Source organism: Erythrolamprus reginae, chromosome 2, assembly GCF_031021105.1.
Source record: "Erythrolamprus reginae isolate rEryReg1 chromosome 2, rEryReg1.hap1, whole genome shotgun sequence".
NCBI classification, from domain to species: Eukaryota; Metazoa; Chordata; class Lepidosauria; order Squamata; family Dipsadidae; genus Erythrolamprus; species Erythrolamprus reginae.
Window position 1 is genome coordinate 3,625,801 of NC_091951.1, and position 7,480 is coordinate 3,633,280.

The window sequence follows — 7,480 nt, forward strand, 5'->3', positions numbered from 1 at the left end:
GGGAAAGCAAGTGGGGAAGAGAAGGGACACTTTCAGAACACAGAGGAAGAGGAGAGGAAAATAGTGCTGTTTACAGTTTGTATTCTTGAATTCAAGGAGGAGGGTATATAGCTGGCTGTAAGGGGAAATTTCTTTGGCTGATAGTGTTATTGAATTCAAGGAGGAGGGGATATAGCTGGCTGTAAGGGGAAATTTCATTGACTGATTGCGTTATTGAATTCAGGGAGGAGGGGACTAGATTGGGAAGTATAAAAGGGTCAGAAAAGCCATTTTAAACTGCACTTTCAGAACACAGAGGAAGAGGAGAGGAAAATAGTGCTGTTTACAGTTTGTATTCTTGAATTCAAGGAGGAGGGTATATAGCTGGCTGTAAGGGGAAATTTCTTTGGCTGATAGTGTTATTGAATTCAAGGAGGAGGGGATATAGCTGGCTGTAAGGGGAAATTTCATTGACTGATTGCGTTATTGAATTCAGGGAGGAGGGGACTAGATTGGGAAGTATAAAAGGGTCAGAAAAGCCATTTTAAACTGCACTTTCAGAACACAGAGGAAGAGGAGAGGAAAATAGTGCTGTTTACAGTTTGTATTCTTGAATTCAAGGAGGAGGGTATATAGCTGGCTGTAAGGGGAAATTTCTTTGGCTGATAGTGTTATTGAATTCAAGGAGGAGGGGATATAGCTGGCTGTAAGGGGAAATTTCATTGACTGATTGCGTTATTGAATTCAGGGAGGAGGGGACTAGATTGGGAAGTATAAAAGGGTCAGAAAAGCCATTTTAAACTGCACTTTCAGAACACAGAGGAAGAGGAGAGGAAAATAGTGCTGTTTACAGTTTGTATTCTTGAATTCAAGGAGGAGGGTATATAGCTGGCTGTAAGGGGAAATTTCTTTGGCTGATAGTGTTATTGAATTCAAGGAGGAGGGGGATATAGCTGGCTGTAAGGGGAAATTTCATTGACTGATTGCGTTATTGAATTCAGGGAGGAGGGGACTAGATTGGGAAGTATAAAAGGGTCAGAAAAGCCATTTTAAACTGCACTTTCAGAACACAGAGGAAGAGGAGAGGAAAATAGTGCTGTTTACAGTTTGTATTCTTGAATTCAAGGAGGAGGGTATATAGCTGGCTGTAAGGGGAAATTTCTTTGGCTGATAGTGTTATTGAATTCAAGGAGGAGGGGATATAGCTGGCTGTAAGGGGAAATTTCATTGACTGATTGCGTTATTGAATTCAGGGAGGAGGGGACTAGATTGGGAAGTATAAAAGGGTCAGAAAAGCCATTTTAAACTGCACTTTCAGAACACAGAGGAAGAGGAGAGGAAAATAGTGCTGTTTACAGTTTGTATTCTTGAATTCAAGGAGGAGGGTATATAGCTGGCTGTAAGGGGAAATTTCTTTGGCTGATAGTGTTATTGAATTCAAGGAGGAGGGGATATAGCTGGCTATAAGGGGAAATTTCATTGACTGATTGCGTTATTGAATTCAGGGAGGAGGGGACTAGATTGGGAAGTATAAAAGGGTCAGAAAAGCCATTTTAAACTGCACTTTCAGAACACAGAGGAAGAGGAGAGGAAAATAGTGCTGTTTACAGTTTGTATTCTTGAATTCAAGGAGGAGGGTATATAGCTGGCTGTAAGGGGAAATTTCTTTGGCTGATAGTGTTATTGAATTCAAGGAGGAGGGGATATAGCTGGCTGTAAGGGGAAATTTCATTGACTGATTGCGTTATTGAATTCAGGGAGGAGGGGACTAGATTGGGAAGTATAAAAGGGTCAGAAAAGCCATTTTAAACTGCACTTTCAGAACACAGAGGAAGAGGAGAGGAAAATAGTGCTGTTTACAGTTTGTATTCTTGAATTCAAGGAGGAGGGTATATAGCTGGCTGTAAGGGGAAATTTCTTTGGCTGATAGTGTTATTGAATTCAAGGAGGAGGGGGATATAGCTGGCTGTAAGGGGAAATTTCATTGACTGATTGCGTTATTGAATTCAGGGAGGAGGGGACTGGATTGGGAAGTATAAAAGGGTCAGAAAAGCCATTTTAAACTGCACTTTCAGAACACAGAGGAAGAGGAGAGGAAAATAGTGCTGTTTACAGTTTGTATTCTTGAATTCAAGGAGGAGGGTATATAGCTGGCTGTAAGGGGAAATTTCTTTGGCTGATAGTGTTATTGAATTCAAGGAGGAGGGGATATAGCTGGCTGTAAGGGGAAATTTCATTGACTGATTGCGTTATTGAATTCAGGGAGGAGGGGACTAGATTGGGAAGTATAAAAGGGTCAGAAAAGCCATTTTAAACTGCACTTTCAGAACACAGAGGAAGAGGAGAGGAAAATAGTGCTGTTTACAGTTTGTATTCTTGAATTCAAGGAGGAGGGTATATAGCTGGCTGTAAGGGGAAATTTCTTTGGCTGATAGTGTTATTGAATTCAAGGAGGAGGGGATATAGCTGGCTATAAGGGGAAATTTCATTGACTGATTGCGTTATTGAATTCAGGGAGGAGGGGACTGGATTGGGAAGTATAAAAGGGTCAGAAAAGCCATTTTAAACTGCACTTTCAGAACACAGAGGAAGAGGAGAGGAAAATAGTGCTGTTTACAGTTTGTATTCTTGAATTCAAGGAGGAGGGTATATAGCTGGCTGTAAGGGGAAATTTCTTTGGCTGATAGTGTTATTGAATTCAAGGAGGAGGGGATATAGCTGGCTGTAAGGGGAAATTTCATTGACTGATTGCGTTATTGAATTCAGGGAGGAGGGGACTAGATTGGGAAGTATAAAAGGGTCAGAAAAGCCATTTTAAACTGCACTTTCAGAACACAGAGGAAGAGGAGAGGAAAATAGTGCTGTTTACAGTTTGTATTCTTGAATTCAAGGAGGAGGGTATATAGCTGGCTGTAAGGGGAAATTTCTTTGGCTGATAGTGTTATTGAATTCAAGGAGGAGGGGATATAGCTGGCTGTAAGGGGAAATTTCATTGACTGATTGCGTTATTGAATTCAGGGAGGAGGGGACTAGATTGGGAAGTATAAAAGGGTCAGAAAAGCCATTTTAAACTGCACTTTCAGAACACAGAGGAAGAGGAGAGGAAAATAGTGCTGTTTACAGTTTGTATTCTTGAATTCAAGGAGGAGGGTATATAGCTGGCTGTAAGGGGAAATTTCTTTGGCTGATAGTGTTATTGAATTCAAGGAGGAGGGGATATAGCTGGCTGTAAGGGGAAATTTCATTGACTGATTGCGTTATTGAATTCAGGGAGGAGGGGACTAGATTGGGAAGTATAAAAGGGTCAGAAAAGCCATTTTAAACTGCACTTTCAGAACACAGAGGAAGAGGAGAGGAAAATAGTGCTGTTTACAGTTTGTATTCTTGAATTCAAGGAGGAGGGTATATAGCTGGCTGTAAGGGGAAATTTCTTTGGCTGATAGTGTTATTGAATTCAAGGAGGAGGGGATATAGCTGGCTGTAAGGGGAAATTTCATTGACTGATTGCGTTATTGAATTCAGGGAGGAGGGGACTAGATTGGGAAGTATAAAAGGGTCAGAAAAGCCATTTTAAACTGCACTTTCAGAACACAGAGGAAGAGGAGAGGAAAATAGTGCTGTTTACAGTTTGTATTCTTGAATTCAAGGAGGAGGGTATATAGCTGGCTGTAAGGGGAAATTTCTTTGGCTGATAGTGTTATTGAATTCAAGGAGGAGGGGATATAGCTGGCTGTAAGGGGAAATTTCATTGACTGATTGCGTTATTGAATTCAGGGAGGAGGGGACTAGATTGGGAAGTATAAAAGGGTCAGAAAAGCCATTTTAAACTGCACTTTCAGAACACAGAGGAAGAGGAGAGGAAAATAGTGCTGTTTACAGTTTGTATTCTTGAATTCAAGGAGGAGGGTATATAGCTGGCTGTAAGGGGAAATTTCTTTGGCTGATAGTGTTATTGAATTCAAGGAGGAGGGGATATAGCTGGCTGTAAGGGGAAATTTCATTGACTGATTGCGTTATTGAATTCAGGGAGGAGGGGACTAGATTGGGAAGTATAAAAGGGTCAGAAAAGCCATTTTAAACTGCACTTTCAGAACACAGAGGAAGAGGAGAGGAAAATAGTGCTGTTTACAGTTTGTATTCTTGAATTCAAGGAGGAGGGTATATAGCTGGCTGTAAGGGGAAATTTCTTGGCTGATAGTGTTATTGAATTCAAGGAGGAGGGGATATAGCTGGCTGTAAGGGGAAATTTCATTGACTGATTGCGTTATTGAATTCAGGGAGGAGGGGACTAGATTGGGAAGTATAAAAGGGTCTGAAAAGCCATTTTAAACTGCACTTTCAGAACACAGAGGAAGAGGAGAGGAAAATAGTGCTGTTTACAGTTTGTATTCTTGAATTCAAGGAGGAGGGTATATAGCTGGCTGTAAGGGGAAATTTCTTTGGCTGATAGTGTTATTGAATTCAAGGAGGAGGGGATATAGCTGGCTGTAAGGGGAAATTTCATTGACTGATTGCGTTATTGAATTCAGGGAGGAGGGGACTAGATTGGGAAGTATAAAAGGGTCAGAAAAGCCATTTTAAACTGCACTTTCAGAACACAGAGGAAGAGGAGAGGAAAATAGTGCTGTTTACAGTTTGTATTCTTGAATTCAAGGAGGAGGGTATATAGCTGGCTGTAAGGGGAAATTTCTTTGGCTGATAGTGTTATTGAATTCAAGGAGGAGGGGGATATAGCTGGCTGTAAGGGGAAATTTCATTGACTGATTGCGTTATTGAATTCAGGGAGGAGGGGACTAGATTGGGAAGTATAAAAGGGTCAGAAAAGCCATTTTAAACTGCACTTTCAGAACACAGAGGAAGAGGAGAGGAAAATAGTGCTGTTTACAGTTTGTATTCTTGAATTCAAGGAGGAGGGTATATAGCTGGCTGTAAGGGGAAATTTCTTTGGCTGATAGTGTTATTGAATTCAAGGAGGAGGGGATATAGCTGGCTGTAAGGGGAAATTTCATTGACTGATTGCGTTATTGAATTCAGGGAGGAGGGGACTAGATTGGGAAGTATAAAAGGGTCAGAAAAGCCATTTTAAACTGCACTTTCAGAACACAGAGGAAGAGGAGAGGAAAATAGTGCTGTTTACAGTTTGTATTCTTGAATTCAAGGAGGAGGGTATATAGCTGGCTGTAAGGGGAAATTTCTTTGGCTGATAGTGTTATTGAATTCAAGGAGGAGGGGATATAGCTGGCTGTAAGGGGAAATTTCATTGACTGATTGCGTTATTGAATTCAGGGAGGAGGGGACTAGATTGGGAAGTATAAAAGGGTCAGAAAAGCCATTTTAAACTGCACTTTCAGAACACAGAGGAAGAGGAGAGGAAAATAGTGCTGTTTACAGTTTGTATTCTTGAATTCAAGGAGGAGGGTATATAGCTGGCTGTAAGGGGAAATTTCTTTGGCTGATAGTGTTATTGAATTCAAGGAGGAGGGGATATAGCTGGCTGTAAGGGGAAATTTCATTGACTGATTGCGTTATTGAATTCAGGGAGGAGGGGACTAGATTGGGAAGTATAAAAGGGTCAGAAAAGCCATTTTAAACTGCACTTTCAGAACACAGAGGAAGAGGAGAGGAAAATAGTGCTGTTTACAGTTTGTATTCTTGAATTCAAGGAGGAGGGTATATAGCTGGCTGTAAGGGGAAATTTCTTTGGCTGATAGTGTTATTGAATTCAAGGAGGAGGGGATATAGCTGGCTGTAAGGGGAAATTTCATTGACTGATTGCGTTATTGAATTCAGGGAGGAGGGGACTAGATTGGGAAGTATAAAAGGGTCAGAAAAGCCATTTTAAACTGCACTTTCAGAACACAGAGGAAGAGGAGAGGAAAATAGTGCTGTTTACAGTTTGTATTCTTGAATTCAAGGAGGAGGGTATATAGCTGGCTGTAAGGGGAAATTTCTTTGGCTGATAGTGTTATTGAATTCAAGGAGGAGGGGATATAGCTGGCTGTAAGGGGAAATTTCATTGACTGATTGCGTTATTGAATTCAGGGAGGAGGGGACTAGATTGGGAAGTATAAAAGGGTCAGAAAAGCCATTTTAAACTGCACTTTCAGAACACAGAGGAAGAGGAGAGGAAAATAGTGCTGTTTACAGTTTGTATTCTTGAATTCAAGGAGGAGGGTATATAGCTGGCTGTAAGGGGAAATTTCTTTGGCTGATAGTGTTATTGAATTCAAGGAGGAGGGGATATAGCTGGCTGTAAGGGGAAATTTCATTGACTGATTGCGTTATTGAATTCAGGGAGGAGGGGACTAGATTGGGAAGTATAAAAGGGTCAGAAAAGCCATTTTAAACTGCACTTTCAGAACACAGAGGAAGAGGAGAGGAAAATAGTGCTGTTTACAGTTTGTATTCTTGAATTCAAGGAGGAGGGTATATAGCTGGCTGTAAGGGGAAATTTCTTTGGCTGATAGTGTTATTGAATTCAAGGAGGAGGGGATATAGCTGGCTGTAAGGGGAAATTTCATTGACTGATTGCGTTATTGAATTCAGGGAGGAGGGGACTAGATTGGGAAGTATAAAAGGGTCAGAAAAGCCATTTTAAACTGCACTTTCAGAACACAGAGGAAGAGGAGAGGAAAATAGTGCTGTTTACAGTTTGTATTCTTGAATTCAAGGAGGAGGGTATATAGCTGGCTGTAAGGGGAAATTTCTTTGGCTGATAGTGTTATTGAATTCAAGGAGGAGGGGGATATAGCTGGCTGTAAGGGGAAATTTCATTGACTGATTGCGTTATTGAATTCAGGGAGGAGGGGACTAGATTGGGAAGTATAAAAGGGTCAGAAAAGCCATTTTAAACTGCACTTTCAGAACACAGAGGAAGAGGAGAGGAAAATAGTGCTGTTTACAGTTTGTATTCTTGAATTCAAGGAGGAGGGTATATAGCTGGCTGTAAGGGGAAATTTCTTTGGCTGATAGTGTTATTGAATTCAAGGAGGAGGGGATATAGCTGGCTGTAAGGGGAAATTTCATTGACTGATTGCGTTATTGAATTCAGGGAGGAGGGGACTAGATTGGGAAGTATAAAAGGGTCTGAAAAGCCATTTTAAACTGCACTTTCAGAACACAGAGGAAGAGGAGAGGAAAATAGTGCTGTTTACAGTTTGTATTCTTGAATTCAAGGAGGAGGGTATATAGCTGGCTGTAAGGGGAAATTTCTTTGGCTGATAGTGTTATTGAATTCAAGGAGGAGGGGATATAGCTGGCTGTAAGGGGAAATTTCATTGACTGATTGCGTTATTGAATTCAGGGAGGAGGGGACTAGATTGGGAAGTATAAAAGGGTCAGAAAAGCCATTTTAAACTGCACTTTCAGAACACAGAGGAAGAGGAGAGGAAAATAGTGCTGTTTACAGTTTGTATTCTTGAATTCAAGGAGGAGGGTATATAGCTGGCTGTAAGGGGAAATTTCTTTGGCTGATAGTGTTATTGAATTCAAGGAGGAGGGG